The sequence below is a fragment of the Vicia villosa genome, unplaced genomic scaffold, assembly GCF_029867415.1.
Source record: "Vicia villosa cultivar HV-30 ecotype Madison, WI unplaced genomic scaffold, Vvil1.0 ctg.000253F_1_1, whole genome shotgun sequence".
NCBI lineage: Eukaryota > Viridiplantae > Streptophyta > Magnoliopsida > Fabales > Fabaceae > Vicia > Vicia villosa.
Window position 1 is genome coordinate 1,012,501 of NW_026705106.1, and position 19,116 is coordinate 1,031,616.

A 19,116-nucleotide genomic window follows, 5' to 3' on the forward strand; every position below is an offset into this window, starting at 1 on the left:
CAATAAGGTGTTCTTAATATGGAATCTTTAAATCTCAAACGTTTATTAAATCAAACGATTGATATTAATAGTTCTCATTTCTCACAAATCTATTAGTTCTCACCAGATACACTCCCTATATATATATATATATATATATATATATATATATATATATATATATATATATATATATATATATACAGCCCTGTGCAGGTGCAGCATGTGCTATCGCACTGGATCTCAAATATTAAAGGGTCCAGAAAAATATATATATATATATATATATATATATATATATATATATATATATATATATATATATATATATATATATATATATATATATATATATATATATATATATATATATATATATATATATATATATATATGGCCAGCCATGTGCAGGTGCAGCATGTGCTATCGCACTGGATCTCAAATATTAAAGGGTCCAGAAAAAAATTTAATTACGAAATTTGATATATTTTGTGTTTGTTTTTTTAAAATAGATATAAAATTATATTTTGTTTTTAAAATCTATTTTACACTTATATATAAAAAAAATATGAGCAAACTCGTAATTTTGTTTTTAAAATTATGATTTTTTAAAAATATCAATATAAAATCCTTTTTTGTTGATTTATTTTTTAAATAAAAATAGGGTCCCTGTTAGAATCCAAAATGTGGATAGTTTGGTAATTACTTTTGTGGTACTTCGATAACTTTTTTTCTTACTTTTGATTCAATTACGTTTATAATCGTATAATAAATAAAATCGAGTTTTAGTAGTAAATATGTAATTTATTAGTTTTTCTTATATGTTTTGAAGTTATTTTGCATTTTGGGAAAGCTTTGGATGATAGTTGTGAAAGATGTCACTATGGAGCAAGTTCGGAGGCATTTTGAAGAAGTGTTGATCAGCAAGCTCCGCTAAGCGGCGGTCTAGCGCGCTATCCAGTGGCTAATGAGATTTTTTGTTCAGCAAGGTCCGCTAAGCGGCCTTCCAGTGGGCTTTTTAGAGTTGAATCATGTTTTCAATTCCACTTAGCGGCCTCATTCCGCTTAGCGGACCCTTCGTGGCAGAAGATATTTTCTCTAGTCCGCTTAGCGGCCCTCTGTGCATTAAGCGGGACTACTTTTTGAAGAATACTTTTTTTAGACACATGGAGATATTTTTATAGTGAATCCTTATCTTTATTTCATTCAACCAACCAACAACATTCTAGGGCAAGAGAAGAAGAGAAAAACTCAAAAAGCATTCAAGATTTCTCAAGCATATTTCTTCATCATCTTTGGATTTTTATGCTAGAAAATCTTGTGTTGATGTTTGTTGTTGAAGCTATGGAGAGCTAAACTTCTCATGTGTCAAGATTAGAGGTAGTTAGCTTGTATACTATGTATTTAGCTTGATCTTTTGTGTATGAACCTTGTTAATGATTAATATATGGTGAATATTTTATTATTCATGTTTATATGTTGTTTCGATGCACTATTGAGAGATATGTTTCAAATCTTGACCTAAAGGATATTCATATATCAATAATCAAACTCTAGAGATAGATTTGTGAGTTGATAATCACTTGTATCAAGTTTTAAAGATTATTATGTTGATTGTCGGCAAGAGAGATCATCTGACGGTTAATATGATAATATTTACGATATTGCTTTAGAGATAAACGGTATCTAGAGGATACGTGGTTATATTAATCATTAATATGTTCATATACATGATCATTAGAGTATATACAAAGCAAGTTAACGAAAACTAATCTTGACACAGTTTTACCAAATCGTTTTTAAATCCTAGTTTACTATCTTTAACTACCTTTCATGCTTTTTACATCTTATGACACCAAAATTTTACCCAACCTTAACTCAAAATACACTAAACTATAGAACGGCGATAGTATTGCATCAATCCCTGAGGAAACGATAAAGGAAATACTTATCCTATATTCTAACAAAATGGCGTCGTTGTCGGGGATTGACGTTTAGATATTACAAGCATTGTAATAGTTTTTGTATTTTGAGTATAATAATAACTATTATTAAATTTAACAATTATTACCTAGTATTGGCTTACTTGTTTGGTTAGTGTTTCAACTTTTGTTTATGCAAGGAAGTATACCTGCAGACCAACTTCTATTTGATCCAGAGATTCAAAGAACTGCACGTAGACTGAACACCAAAACAAGGAGAAGAAGGAAACTAGCCAAAGAACGAAGGTTAGGACAAGAAGCAACTACTTCATCAACTTCACAAGTTATTGAAGGAGAGATGGCAGGAAATAGTGATCCACCACCACCACCACCAAATCCAAGACCAGCATGTGCAAATAGTCCGAGGAGAGCAGCTCAATTTGCAAGAAATGACAACAATGCAAGAAACTCGGAGATGAAGACTGGCATTCTTTAGTTGTTATATGCTAGTCCTTTCGCAGGACTTGATCATGAGGATCCATACACTCACTTGACAAAGTTCTATGATATTGCTGGTGCAGTCGGAGCTCCTGAAAGAGAGGAAGAGCATGTGTTTAAGAGATTGTTCCCTCATTCGTTGATTGGCAAAGCTAAGGATTGGTATCTTTACCAACCCACTCAAACTATGACAAATTGGAATGAGTTGGAAGAAAAGTTTCTTGACAGGTTTTTCCCTCAATCAAGGTTGCTTGAAGCAAAAGCAGCTATTTCAGTGTTCTCTCAGGGTGTTAATGAATCTCTCATTGAAGCATGGGAAAGGTATAAGTCAATGTTGAGAAAGTGTCCTAGTCATGGCTTTGATGAACTCACTCAGATTCATATTTTTCGTAATGGCTTACAACCGCAACCCAAGCTTTTGTTAGATGCCACTGATGGAGGTTCTTTGATGGCGAAGACAGCAGAGGAGACAATTGAGATTATTGAGAAGATGGCGCGGAATGATCATCAAGTTCAACATAACCAAGGAGTTGTTCAAAAGAAACCGAGACTTATTGAATTGGGGACCAATGACGCGATTCTTGCTCAAAATAAGTTACTCTCTCAACAAGTGGAGGAACTCACCAAGAAAATGGCAAGGCTTCCTCAATAATTGAAAGAAATGCAAGATCCTAACAAGAATAAACAAGTTGCTTTGTGTGAGCTTTGTAGTGGAGACCACCCTACCAGATATTGTCCACCGATGAATGAAGTGAATTATATGGCGAACCAAAATCAAGGAGGCTATCAACAAAGACAAGCTCCTTACCAAAATCAAGGTGGATACCAACAAAGGCAAAATGCACAACCATATGGCCAAGGGTGGAGACAAGACAATTATCAACAAAGACAAAATCCTTATCTACAACCACCTCCTCAAGACAAGCCTTCAAAATTGGATGAGACTCTAAATCAATTTATGCAAGAATCAATGGCGAATCAAAAGAGTAATGAAGCGGCAATAAAGAATTTAGAGACTCAAGTTGGTCAACTAGCTAAGCAATTGGCCGAGAAACAAACTGGACCATCATTCATGGCAAATACTCAAACTAATCCTAAGGAGCATTGCAAGGCGGTTATGACTAGGAGTGGAAGAGTACTTGAAAGTGAAGTTGGGAAGGAGGTTGATAAGGAGAAAGTTAGGATAGAGAAGGAAAAAGAAGTAGAGAGTGAAGCAGAACCAAAGAAAAAAGAGGGAGTTTTAGTTGAAAATGAGAGTGAAGAAAAAGAGGAGGTAGAAAAATAAAAAAATGAAGTGAAAAATAAAAAGACTCAAGAAGGAAAGAAGAAACCTATGAGCCCTCCCATTCGTAATCTACCTTACCCTCATGCTCCCGCGAAGAAAGATAATGAGAGGCATTATGCTCGATTTATGGACATATTCCTTTGGAGCAAATGCCAAAATATGCCAAGTTTATGAAGGACATCCTCACAAAGAAGAGAAGTTACACTGTGCCTGAAACGGTTATTCTGATGCTAAGTGTAGTGCAATTATTCAATGTACTTTACCGATAAAGGAGAGAGATCCTGGAAGAGTCACTTTGCCGGTTACTATTGGTGATATTCATGTTGGAAGAGGTTTGGTTGATATGGGTTCAAGTATCAATTTGATTCCATTGTCCATGGTTAAGAGGTTAGGCATTGTTGATATGAAGGATACAAGAATGACACTACAATTAGCGGATAAGTCTACAACTCGCCCTTATGGGATAGCAGAGGACATGCTTGTGAAAGTTTACAAGTTCTTATTTCCGGTTGATTTTGTTGTTATTGACATGGAGGAAGATGTTGATACCCCATTGATACTAGGAAGACCTTTTATGAAAACAACAAGGATGATGATTGACATTGATGATGGTTTGATAAAATTGAGATTTCACGATGAAGAAGTTTGTTTTAACTTTTTTGAAGCAATGAAGCATGATCAGTGGTTTTTACACGTATATTTACCGTTTATTTTAGTTATCTTTGATTAATATTATTAAGAGTTTTATAGCATTCTTCTTTATTTTATGCGTTGGTTGTGTATTTTAATATTTTCAGACTCAGAGGAATAAAATAGGACAAATCAGGACGAAAAAAATGCAAAATTTGAAGTTTCGGAAAAGTTTTCAGCATGCTTCGCAGGTGCAACACGGCCACCCGTGTCAGGCAACACTGGCCGTGTCAGCCAATACGCTGATTGATCAGTTTTCACTTAATAGTTCATAACTTGAGCTACGGGAATCGGATCGACGCGTTCTAATATTTGTTGGAAAGCTCAGAGAAAGAGCTACATTTCTATGATGAATTCAAAAGCTGATAAAAAAGTCAGAAGCCTCGAAAAATTCATGAGAGTTGTGTTCTTTTGCCAAATAGCTAACCTGTAAGGGTGTTTTAGGTATTTCTGACCGACTTAAGTGACTGTTTGCGATTTAACCAAGTTTTGAATCAGAAAATAGCAAGTGTACTATTTTTTTACCGATGTAGTTATTAAAGTGGAGGTTTATCCAAGTATCGATCACAAGGACTGCGGATAAAATATAAGCCAGGACTAAATTTCAATTGAACAAAAAGCCATGGTTGGTTTTTTGATTGGTTTGATAAAACTGAATAACTGTTTATAATTAAAAACGATAAGTAAATGATGATTTGGTACACAAATGAGAAGACATGCTAGGTTGATGTATAAATCTTACGTAACTCCTTGAGAACACCGTTGTTCACGAAAAGATGTGACTACAATTGGGTATCAATTCTATAAAATGGTTTTCCCTAATTCCTTAGTGGAGAACTTCTTAATACTTAAAAGTCAATTTCAATTCCTCAATAATTGAATTTAGTAATAAGACATTATGCATCGTAATCTAGAATGAATGATCACTATAGAGAAATCCTTATTCCTAAGCGATTTACCGGTAATGTTTTGATTCAAAATGCATTAGGGTGGTGTGTCACGCCTAACCCTAATCATAGATCAACAAAACATTTTCCAATATTATGAAGCATGAAAAACTTTGAATCATAAACTCAATTTATAAAAACATCAAATTCATCACAACGGTTTTAACAAGTCATTACATGAAAAGATTTAGGGACATCACCCTAGCATAGTATAGTTTAGCTACTCATAGTGTTTAAGAAAATAACAAGAGTAAATGTAGTCATTACAAGAAATTATCGGTCGATATGATCTCCAATCGCGAGTGCTCTTGAAGATCTCTTCCAAATCCCTTGATTGCTCTTTCTCTGTAATTCTCTATCCTCAATGATCCAAGATGCCCCCTTCCTTCTTCCTGTTAGGTTTTAGTAGTGTTGGCTCTCATCCCCCGTATCCAAAAGGTCCAAAATACCCTTAATGAGTTCAAGGCTTTCAAAATATCAAAATTTGGAGATCTGCCGGCGCCTGCCAACACGGACCGTGTGCAGGAACACGGGTGCCCGTGTTGGTCAAATGCTCCTTTGTCAAAAATTCACTTTCTGCTCATCTTTTCACACGGACCGTGTGCAGGAACACGGGTGCCCGTGTGAAACCTCTGCCTAGCCTTCAAGATGGCTTTTCCATCCACTTTTTGACACGGGCCGTGTGCATGCACACGGGTGCCCGTGTTGACCTCAACTTTGGCTCTTTTGGCTTCTTTCTCCGCTCGTGCTCGCCATAAGTTTCTACCTCTCCCGTGCATCAACCTGGCCACACACAAACTAACAACCAACGCATAAAACGGCACTTGAATAATATTCAAAACACACTAACATGCAACAATCATCACACAATCGAAAAACAAGAAACTTACTTGAAAAACATATGACAATGCCACTTAGTATTACCAAGATTGCGAATTTCAGTCGGAAAAAGATGAGGAAACTTACTAGAAATGGTGACCGATCACAACCCCACACTTATCTCATTGCTTGTCCTCAAGTGATGTATCGAGGCAAAACAGAGGTCACCAACGAGATTCTTTTCTCCACAACACAACCAGGTGTTTCGCAAGATTCCTTCACCTAGCAATCGAGTTTCTGGTTTTCTTCTCCAAACTATCAACTGCATTCTCACTTTCGAGCACGCTTTCACCTGCAAGCTTTTCACACTCTCACCAAATCTCTCCGGGTTAAAGTGTCTACACTCACAGTATCAAGGCATGCATATTACTTTCAACTTTGCATGAATTCTCAAATCACTACACACACAGATTACACACACTTCATGAGGTCTTAGGGCTGTAACAAGGCTTGGGTTTGGTGGGTAAACAAGAAACTGGATAACAAACGGTTTGGTGCTCGGCATTTATATTGGATTAACTTCTCTACTCATACTGATTTGAATCGTAGAAATGGGGTTTGAACCTTATTTGGTCTTTCTCAAAAGTGGGCACAGGTAAAGATTTTTTTTTTCTTCTAGCTTTGAAAATTTTTTATAAGACCTCTCTTTTTTTTTTTTTTTTTTCACAAGATTCATATTCATCTTTTCTCTTTTTTTTCTTTTGAGAGATCAAAATTTTCTTTCTTTGCCCCTTTTCTCTTTTTTTTTCAATGGTTTACAACCCCACACTTAGATTCTTGAGTGACCTTCACGTGATTACTATAAATGCCGAGCGAAAAATGAACTATGGGAATGCGGGTGGAAAGAAAAAAAATAACTAACAACAATGAACAAAACACACATTACGGCTCAAAATGGGAACAAATGATATAATGCATACGGGATGGCTAGAAAGGCTCGGGGTTTACAAAAAAAACTTGCCTCAGTGTGCGCTTCCGTAGTGTGCTTGTGTTATGAGAACGTACGCAAAATCAAAGTGAATAGTGCTATACCTGACTGGACTCTCATGTGGAGTTATGAATTTGGCTCTGACATCTCACCGGGTCGGTTAAGCTTGCATGCTTCAATGTGCTCTTGGTGTCCTACAATTTCCTTTCATCTAAAGTATACCATACTCCTCTCTTGGTTCAGTGTCGACTTCTTGCGTCCTACCTTCTTCTCTTTGATTGTGTCAACTTCCGTGGTGCCTGCGGAGATCAAGTGTGGAATGTGTTGTTCAACCACTAACTGTTAGTTCGCTTCCTTCCGACTTGTATCCTTCATCTGGTAACACTATGCTGGCACTGCACCCATAAACTTAGAAGAAACACACTTAAAGATAAAAGAAATAGAAATAAAACATAAACACACTAAACAAACTATTCTATGAATTCAAAAACGGAAAGCAAAACAATAAAATAAAATAGAACCTCCCCCACACTTGAACGAAACATTGTCCTCAATGTTTTAATTCTAGTGTGACGGAGATTACCAAGCTCACTGATAAGGCGGTGGAGGAGGAGGATCCTGAGGAAACTGCAACATGAGGCGTCGCATCATTTCTTGGACATCATCCACCACAGCTCCTTGTCTGAACAACTCAACACCCTGTCGTGTTTGCTCGGTGCGGAGAGCGCCAATCTCCGTTTGTACCCACCCCCATTGATCCTGAGTCATGGAAGATGATCCAACAGTGTGCTGGAAAAACTGCTGAGGAGGCGGGACAGGTCGATCTTGGGCGGGGAGGTCATCCTCCATGTCGTCACCTGCAAAATTATGGTCATGTGGAGGGCTTTCACCCATAAACTCACCTGTCGCTACATACAACCAGTTAGCACGATTTGCAATAGAAACAGAATCAGGTGCAGGTAGTGCCATAACATGCTGTCCATGGACAGTTAGTGAGAAGTACCCAGGCTTTACTACAATCATCCTCTGATTTACAAGAGTTTGCAAATCAATTTTCTTACCCGGTAATGAAGGTTCATCATTCAACAAGTGGCCATAATCCAAGTGCTCAGCCAATTGAGAGATCATTCCCCCAACTGAAATCTCTCCGCAAGAAGCATAACCAACTTGCTTCAGGTGGTTAGCGGCAAAGGCAGCGACATTCACCCGACTCACCTCAATCATGTTATGCAACAAAAATAGCTCTCTTTTCGCACAGACCCCTGTACTATCTCCCCTCCCAAACAAGGTGAAAGCCAAACCTTTCTGAGCATAACGGAAACAAGGGTTATGAATCCCCGAGGCCTTAGCCTTGCTTGGATTGTACCCAGGTGCACCTGTGATGGCTTCCCAGAATTCACAAGCAGGAAAAGTTTCAGGGGGGCGCCTGGTCCAGAGGACGGTAATTTCAGTGCCTCCCCTACCTCTTCCACAGACAACAAGTGCTTATGTCCAAACATATAAAACTCCAGATCACCAAAATACTCCATTTCGGAGCCATTCCATTTGTGTCTCAATTTGAATTCTACAGTGCTCAGGAATTCTAGAGTTAGGCCCTCATAAGTCGGTGCCTCAAACAACATAAAAGGCAACATTCCGATGTATCGTCCTACAATATAAACGAAATAAAACAAAGAAAACGAAAGTTAAAGGAAACAAGCGTGGGTTGCCTCCCACGGAGCGCTTCGTTTAACGTCGCATGGCTCGACGGTCTATCGTCCTACTAAGCAAGACGAATGACATCAACCTGTCCAACTGGTTGACCTTGGAAATATGGCTTTAGTCTCTGCCCATTAACTTTGAAGATGTCTCCATTAGCTTGATTCTTAATTTCAACTGCACCGTAAGGGAACACCTTATGAACCACAAATGGTCCCGACCATTTGGACCTCAATTTTCCCGGGAATAGCTTCAAGCGGGAATTGTACAGAAGGACCAGCTGTACTTCCCAAAATTCTTTTTTCTGGATCCTCCTATCGTGCCACTTCTTGGTCTGTTCCTTGTAAACTTTGGCATTTTCGTACGCACGATTCCGAAACTCTTCTAATTCATGCAACTGCAGAATTCTAGAATTTCCTGCTACAGATAAGTCCATATTCAAGAATTTAGTTGCCCAAAATGCCTTGTGTTCCAGCTCTAAAGGCAGGTGACATGCTTTTCCATAGACAAGCTGGTATGGTGACATCCCAATGGGCGTTTTGAACGCCGTTCGGTAAGCCCATAACGCATCATCTAGCTTTGTTGCCCAATCCTTTCGCGACGAACTCACTGTCTTCTCGAGAATTTGTTTGAGCTGTCTATTAGACACCTCTACCTGACCACTCGTTTGAGGGTGGTACGGAGTGGCTATCCGATGCTTCACATTGTACTTCTGAAGAAGCTTCTCCATAAGGTGATTGAGGAAGTGAGTTCCTTCATCACTTATCAGCGCTCTCGGTACTCCAAACCTTGAAAATATGTTTTCTCTCAAGAACTTGACTACTACCTTCGCATCATTAGTTGGTAAAGCTACCGCCTCCACCCATTTTGATACATAGTCCACTGCAACTAAGATGTAATTCTTCCCGAATGATGGTGGAAACGGACCCATGAAGTCAATTCCCCAAACATCGAATAGCTCCACCTCTAACATGAAATTCTGGGGCATTTGATTTCTTTTTGATATGTTCCCAGTACGCTGACACTTATCACATTCTTTGACCATCTCTTGGGAGTCCTTGAACAATGATGGCCAGTATAATCCTGACTGCAAGACTTTGGAGGCAGTACGATCCCCACTGAAATGCCCTCCATATTCAGAGTCATGACATGCTCTCAACACATCATTTTGCTCCTCCTCAGGCACACATCGTCGTATCAACCCATCTACTCCTCTCTTGTATAGGTATGGGTCGTCGCATAGATAGAACCTGCAATCATGAACAAACTTTTTCTTACGGTTAGAATCAAAATCGTCAGGTATTATACCGCCAACAAGGTAGTTTGCGTAATCAGCAAACCAAGGCACTCCAATAACAGCTAGGATGTGTTCATCAGCAAACTCATCCTTTATTGGACGCCGCTCTTCTGTCTCCTCAATGGGTGACATCCGCGAAAGATGATCTGCAACAGTGTTCTCACACCCTTTCTTGTCGCGAATCTCTACATCGAACTCTTGGAGAAGTAAAATCCATCTCAGGAGTCTGGGTTTCGAATCCTGCTTGGCAAAGAGATATTTTAAAGCAGCATGGTCAGTGTAAACAATCACTTTCGAACCCAATAGATATTGCCTGAATTTATCAAAGGCATACACAACAGCTAGCAACTCCTTCTCGGTAGTCGCATAATTGATTTGTGCAGGGTTCAAAACGTGACTGGCATAATAAATGACATGAAGCAATTTTTCTCTCCGCTGTCCAAGTACAGCCCCCACTGCAATGTCGCTAGCATCGCACATGATCTCAAAGGGTAGAGACCAATCAGGGGCAATCACAATGGGTGCCGACACTAGTTTATTTTTCAGTGTCTCAAATGCATCGGCACACTCTTTATCAAATACAAAAGTCTTATCTTTAACCAACAAAGTGGTCAGAGGTTTGGCTATCTTTGAAAAATCCCTTATGAACCTACGGTAGAATCCCGCATGGCCTAGGAAACTCCGAATACCTTTCTCATTCACAGGTGGTGGTAATTTTGAGATAACCTCCACCTTAGCTTGATCAACTTCGATTCCCCTGTGGGAAATCTTGTGACCAAGAACAATGCCTTCTCGTACCATAAAATGGCACTTCTCCCAGTTTAGGATCAGATTACTTTCTTGACATCGCTGTAAAACAAGTGAAAGGTTAGCCAAACAGTTATCAAATGATGAACCAAAAACAGAGAAGTCATCCATGAAGACTTCCATATGCTTCTCAAGCATATCAGCAAAAATGGAAGTCATGCATCTTTGAAATGTCGCTGGGGCATTACACAACCCGAACGGCATCCTTCTATAAGCGAAGATACCGTATGGGCAAGTAAAGGCCGTCTTCTCTTGATCCTCTGGTGCAACCGCAATTTGGTTGTATCCAGAGTACCCATCCAAAAAACAATAATAGTCATGCCCGCCCAATCTTTCTAACATCTGGTCAATAAATGGCAACGGAAAGTGGTCTTTCCTTGTGGCCAAATTTAGTCTTCTGTAGTCTATACACACCCGCCACCCAGTGACCGTTCTGGTAGGAATCAACTCATTCTTTTCATTAGCTATCACCGTTGTTCCTCCTTTTTTAGGTACCACATGAACAGGGCTCACCCATGAACTGTCTGATATCGGGTAGATGAGTCCTGCATCTAACAGCTTCACGACTTCCTTTCTCACTACCTCCTTCATAACTGGGTTCAATCTCCTTTGAGGCTGCACCACCGGTTTGTGATCTTCTTCCATGAGAATTTTGTGCATGCACATCGTAGGACTTATTCCTTTGAGGTCTTCAATTTTCCAACCAATAGCTCCCTTGAACTTTTTCAGAACTTCAATTAACTTGTCCTCTTGTATATTTTTCAAACTAGAGCTAATGATGGCGGGACATTTCTCTTCAGAATCAAGGAAAACATATTTAAGATTCTCCGGAAGCTGTTTCAATTCTGAACTTTTTGGCTTGTCTTCATTACAACCCAATGCTATTGGTTGCCTTAGATCTTCCCACCTATGTGTTCGAGAACCTTTAAAGATAGGTTGAGTTTCAGACATTGATACCACCTCTAAGTCATTATCATTGGCTTCTTCATTTTCCCCAAAAATTGACATGCTCAAAACTCTTTCGAGAGGTAATTGCGATACACTCTCCACATGATCACTTTCTACCACTTGTTCGAGCACTTGTATATTGCTACTAGTGCCAATATCCTCTTTATGCTTCATGGTACTATGAACATTGATTTTTAACTCTTCATCATAAACCTTCAAAGTAAGAGTACCCCCATCCATATCTATCATGACTCTCCCCGTTTCCAAGAATGGTCGTCCCAGAATTATCGGCATCTCTTCATCTTCTGGCATTTCAAGAATTACAAAATCTACCGGAAACACAAACTTATCCACTTTCACAAGGACGTCTTGGACTACTCCGTAAGGTCGCTTGACCGAATGATCCGCAAATTGGAGAGTCATCCGAGTGTCTTGGACTGCACCAATTCCCAACTTTTTGTAGATGGATAAAGGCATGAGACTGATACTTGCCCCCAGATCAATTAGAGCTCTCTTGAAAGATCTATCTCCAATAGTGCAAGGGATGGTTACTGCTCCTCTATCCTTCTTTTTCACTGGAATCTTCAGACCCTGCAAAATAGCACTACAGGTTTTTGTTAGAATAATGGGATGGTCGGCAATGGTTCGCTTTTTAGAGATGATATCCTTCATGAATTTGGCATAGGTGGGCATTTGCTCAAGTGCCTCCAACAACGGAATATTCAGCTCCAGCTTTTTGAATAATTCCAGGAACTTCTCAAAATTCTTTTCTTGCTGCCCCTTTTTCTTGTTTCTTTGAGGGTAAGGCAGCTTGATTTCTGGTGTTGGTGTTAACACTTTTTCTTTCGTAACTGGTGTTGGTGTTACCACTTCTTCTTCCACTTCCTCATTCTCTCTTATGTCCAGCTCCACTTCAAGCAATTGATCCTCACTCTCCGAATTCTTTTCCACTACTTCACATGGTTTCCCTCTTCGTGTAGTGACGACATTGATTTTTTGATTGTCTTTAGGATTAGTCACAGTTGCGCTTGGGAGGGCTCCCGGTGCTTGCGGAATTGCAAGGTGTTGAGCAATTTGACTCATTTGCACTTCAAGGTTCTTGATTGAGGCTTCGGTGTTCCTTAAATTGCTTCGTGTCTCTTCTTGGAATTGGGAGCTTTGAGCGGCCATCTTTTCAATGGCGATTTCCCAATCCGCCTTTCTTGGTCCCTGTGGTTGGTATTGTTGTTGAGGTTGCTGGTATGGTTGTTGTTACGGACGATATTGTTGCCCTTGTGGTTGATATTGTTGAGTCTGAGGTTGATATGGTTGTTGGCCTTGAACCGGCTTCTGGACGTTTCCTTGCTGGTCTTTCCATGAGAAGTTCGGATGATTTTTCCACCCCGGATTATATGTGTTGGCATAAGGATTATTCTGCCTCAACATATGAATCTGCTCAACCTGTTCTTGAGTTGCCACACAATGCATAGCAAAGTGCGGTCCACCACATATTTCACAAAGAACCGCTTTAACTGGTTCCACCTGTGCCACTGTCTGATTTCCAATATTCATCTTTTTTAACCTTCTCTCTACCTCTGCAGCAATCTGATCCTCCATCTTAACAACCTGCTCTAGAAACTTCAAATCAATTTTGCCCTCCGGTTGGCTCATGGTTCGATCATACAATTCAAGATGCTCATTAGCAGCAATTGCCTCTATGATCCTTTTCATAACAGTGGCTGTAGCAAAATTGGTTGAACCACCAGCAGCGGTATCAATAAGCTGCTTTGTCTTAAGTCGCAAACCATTCACGAAATTCTGCATCTGCTCGGTAGCGTCCATGTTATGAGTAGGACATGCAGTCAAAAACCTTTTGAACCTCTTGTATGCATCCCCCAATGATTCCCCCTCTTTTTGTTTGAAATTTACGATATCATATCTTTTTCGGATGAACACCGAAGCAGGAAAATATTCATTGAGGAATGCTGTTTCCATCTCTTGCCATGTCGTGATACTTGCAGCCGGAAGTGAGTAAAACCACTCTTCTGCGTCATCAGTAAGTGTAAACGGGAACATAACAAGTCTCTTGGCCTCCTCTGAATGACCTTCGATCTTCAACGAAGTTGTCGTAGTGAGAAATCTCTGAAGATGCTTATTTGCATCCTCGTTTATTCTTCCGGAGAACGGCTTGCTCTCTAACTGGCGAATGGTGGATGGATGCAATTGAAAATGTGCCACATTCACGGGTTGATTAACAATAGTCATCCGGTTGGGATGAGCATTTGCCCCTCCATAGTCCCCTAACAATCTCTCCGCAGGAGGTTGATTTCCAGCCATGTTAACTGGTTCCTGATCTACCTCCCTGTCAAAGTCAGAGTCGCTGTGCTCCGAATGCACAGACACTTCGTCGTCGCTTTCCTGATGTGGAACACTAAGACTTGCACTTGGTACTGCCAGTCTTTCAATTCTCGCCTTGCAGCGTCTCTCGTGCAGAGCTCTTTCTGGTTCTGTGTCAAAGGAAAATTTAGCTGAGGTCTGACCTCGCATAAACAGTTAGACAACAGTTAGAACAGATACAAAACTGCAATGAAATTAAAATAACAGATAAAAATAAAATTTTGGTCGCAGAGCAACAAAATTTCAATTGACTTAAAGTTCGGCTTATAGTTTGGCAGTCCCCGGCAACGGCGCCAAAAACTTGATCGGAAAATAGCAAGTGTACTATTTTTTTACCGATGTAGTTATTAAAGTGGAGGTTTATCCAAGTATCGATCACAAGGACTGCGGATAAAATATAAGCCAGGACTAAATTTCAATTGAACAAAAAGCTATGGTTGGTTTTTTGATTGGTTTGATAAAACTGAATAACTGTTTATAATTAAAAACGATAAGTAAATGATGATTTGGTACACAAATGAGAAGACATGCTAGGTTGATGTATAAATCTTACGTAACTCCTTGAGAACACCGTTGTTCACGAAAAGATGTGACTACAATTGGGTATCAATTCTATAAAATGGTTTTCCCTAATTCCTTAGTGGAGAACTTCTTAATACTTAAAAGTCAATTTCAATTCCTCAATAATTGAATTTAGTAATAAGACATTATGCATCGTAATCTAGAATGAATGATCACTATAGAGAAATCCTTATTCCTAAGCGATTTACCGGTAATGTTTTGATTCAAAATGCATTAGGGTGGTGTGTCACGCCTAACCCTAATCATAGATCAACAAAATATTTTCCAATATTATGAAGCATGAAAAACTTTGAATCATAAACTCAATTTATAAAAACATCAAATTCATCACAACGGTTTTAACAAGTCATTACATGAAAAGATTTAGGGACATCACCCTAGCATAGTATAGTTTAGCTACTCATAGTGTTTAAGAAAATAACAAGAGTAAATGTAGTCATTACAAGAAATTATCGGTCGATATGATCTCCAATCGCGAGTGCTCTTGAAGATCTCTTCCAAATCCCTTGATTGCTCTTTCTCTGTAATTCTCTATCCTCAATGATCCAAGATGCCCCCTTCCTTCTTCCTGTTAGGTTTTAGTAGTGTTGGCTCTCATCCCCCGTATCCAAAAGGTCCAAAATACCCTTAATGAGTTCAAGGCTTTCAAAATATCAAAATTTGGAGATCTGCCGGCGCCTGCCAACACGGACCGTGTGCAGGAACACGGGTGCCCGTGTTGGTCAAATGCTCCTTTGTCAAAAATTCACTTTCTGCTCATCTTTTCACACGGACCGTGTGCAGGAACACGGGTGCCCGTGTGAAACCTCTGCCTAGCCTTCAAGATGGCTTTTCCATCCACTTTTTGACACGGGCCGTGTGCATGCACACGGGTGCCCGTGTTGACCTCAACTTTGGCTCTTTTGGCTTCTTTCTCCGCTCGTGCTCGCCATAAGTTTCTACCTCTCCCGTGCATCAACCTGGCCACACACAAACTAACAACCAACGCATAAAACGGCACTTGAATAATATTCAAAACACACTAACATGCAACAATCATCACACAATCGAAAAACAAGAAACTTACTTGAAAAACATATGACAATGCCACTTAGTATTACCAAGATTGCGAATTTCGGTCGGAAAAAGATGAGGAAACTTACTAGAAATGGTGACCGATCACAACCCCACACTTATCTCATTGCTTGTCCTCAAGTGATGTATCGAGGCAAAACAGAGGTCACCAACGAGATTCTTTTCTCCACAACACAACCAGGTGTTTCGCAAGATTCCTTCACCTAGCAATCGAGTTTCTGGTTTTCTTCTTCAAACTATCAACTGCATTCTCACTTTCGAGCACGCTTTCACCTGCAAGCTTTTCACACTTTCACCAAATCTCTCCGGGTTAAAGTGTCTACACTCACAGTATCAAGGCATGCATATTACTTTCAACTTTGCATGAATTCTCAAATCACTACACACACAGATTACACACACTTCATGAGGTCTTAGGGCTGTAACGAGGCTTGGGTTTGGTGGGTAAACAAGAAACGGGATAACAAACGGTTTGGTGCTCGGCATTTATATTGGATTAACTTCTCTACTCATACTGATTTGAATCGTAGAAATGGGGTTTGAACCTTATTTGGTCTTTCTCAAAAGTGGGCACAGGTTAAAAATTTTTTTTTTCTTCTAGCTTTGAAAATTTTTTATAAGACCTCTCTCTTTTTTTTTATTTTTCACAAGATTCATATTCATCTTTTCTCTTTTTTTTCTTTTGAGAGATCAAAATTTTCTTTCTTTGCCCCTTTTCTCTTTTTTTTTTCAATGGTTTACAACCCCACACTTAGATTCTTGAGTGACCTTCACGTGATTACTATAAATGCCGAGCGAAAAATGAACTATGGGAATGCGGGTGGAAAGAAAAAAAATAACTAACAACAATGAACAAAACACACATTACGGCTCAAAATGGGAACAAATGATATAATGCATACGGGATGGCTAGAAAGGCTCGGGGTTTACAAAAAAAACTTGCCTCAGTGTGCGCTTCCGTAGTGTGCTTGTGTTATGAGAACGTACGCAAAATCAAAGTGAATAGTGCTATACCTGACTGGACTCTCATGTGGAGTTATGAATTTGGCTCTGACATCTCACCGGGTCGGTTAAGCTTGCATGCTTCAATGTGCTCTTGGTGTCCTGCAATTTCCTTTCATCTAAAGTATACCATACTCCTCTCTTGGTTCAGTGTCGACTTCTTGCGTCCTACCTTCTTCTCTTTGATTGTGTCAACTTCCGTGGTGCCTGCGGAGATCAAGTGTGGAATGTGTTGTTCAACCACTAACTGTTAGTTCGCTTCCTTCCGACTTGTATCCTTCATCTGGTAACACTATGCTGGCACTGCACCCATAAACTTAGAAGAAACACACTTAAAGATAAAAGAAATAGAAATAAAACATAAACACACTAAACAAACTATTCTATGAATTCAAAAACGGAAAGCAAAACAATAAAATAAAATAGAACCTCCCCCACACTTGAACGAAACATTGTCCTCAATGTTTTAATTCTAGTGTGACGGAGATTACCAAGCTCACTGATAAGGCGGTGGAGGAGGAGGATCCTGAGGAAACTGCAACATGAGGCGTCGCATCATTTCTTGGACATCATCCACCACAGCTCCTTGTCTGAACAACTCAACACCCTGTCGTGTTTGCTCGGTGCGGAGAGCGCCAATCTCCGTTTGTACCCACCCCCATTGATCCTGAGTCATGGAAGATGATCCAACAGTGTGCTGGAAAAACTGCTGAGGAGGCGGGATAGGTCGATCTTGGGCGGGGAGGTCATCCTCCATGTCGTCACCTGCAAAATTATGGTCATGTGGAGGGCTTTCACCCATAAACTCACCTGTCGCTACATACAACCAGTTAGCACGATTTGCAATAGAAACAGAATCAGGTGCAGGTAGTGCCATAACATGCTGTCCATGGACAGTTAGTGAGAAGTACCCAGGCTTTACTACAATCATCCTCTGATTTACAAGAGTTTACAAATCAATTTTCTTACCCGGTAATGAAGGTTCATCATTCAACAAGTGCCATAATCCAAGTGCTCAGCCAATTGAGAGATCATTCCCCCAACTGAAATCTCTCCGCAAGAAGCATAACCAACTTGCTTCAGGTGGTTAGCGGCAAAGGCAGCGACATTCACCCGACTCACCTCAATCATGTTATGCAACAAAAATAGCTCTCTTTTCGCACAGACCCCTGTACTATCTCCCCTCCCAAACAAGGTGAAAGCCAAACCTTTCTGAGCATAACGGAAACAAGGGTTATGAATCCCCGAGGCCTTAGCCTTGCTTGGATTGTACCCAGCTGCACCTGTGATGGCTTCCCAGAATTCACAAGCAGGAAAAGTTTCAGGGGGGCGCCCGGTCCAGAGGACGGTAATTTCAGTGCCTCCCCTACCTCTTCCACAGACAACAAGTGCTTATGTCCAAACATATAAAACTCCAGATCACCAAAATACTCCATTTCGGAGCCATTCCATTTGTGTCTCAATTTGAATTCTACAGTGCTCAGGAATTCCAGAGTTAGGCCCTCATAAGTCGGTGCCTCAAACAACATAAAAGGCAACATTCCGATGTTGTGAAACATCCGGTAGACTTCATCTTTGAGGCCTAACTTGGTAAGAGTGTAATCACAGATATATCTAGTCGGGAGCAATTTACGCTGCACTAAAATATCATACCTTGCTTTGTGTTCAGGAAGTGCAAACGTAATGCCATGGGCATTCTCTTCTTGGTTCCCGCTACGACCGGTTGCGCGACTAGGGGCGCGACGGACCCGCTGCCTCGGTTGGGAGGGTTCGGCAAAATCATCCCGAACATTGCGGCGTTGGTTTTCTTTCGGGGAGGCATTATAATAGCTCTGCAAGAAAAATTAACAAGAAAACACAAATAACACAAGGAAAAATTCGGAAAAATAAAATTGCATAAAATCAAAAACTAAACCGATAGAAGTGAAGAGAATGGAGAGTAGAACAACTTTTGTGAAGGCACTATAGTGTTTAGATGGGTGGTTGATGGTGGTAGAGTGAGTTTAGTGAAGGTGGATGCTAGGGTTTAATGGAGGAGGAGCAAGAAAAGTTAGAGAATGAGTGGAAAGAAGAAGAAGAATGATATAATGTAGATGGGGCCCACATGGGTGGTTTAAAAAAATTTGAAAAATCTGTTCCGCATAGCCCACACGGTCCGTGTGGCTGCACACGGGTGGCCGTGTGAAAAGGCTGCCTGTTTTCAT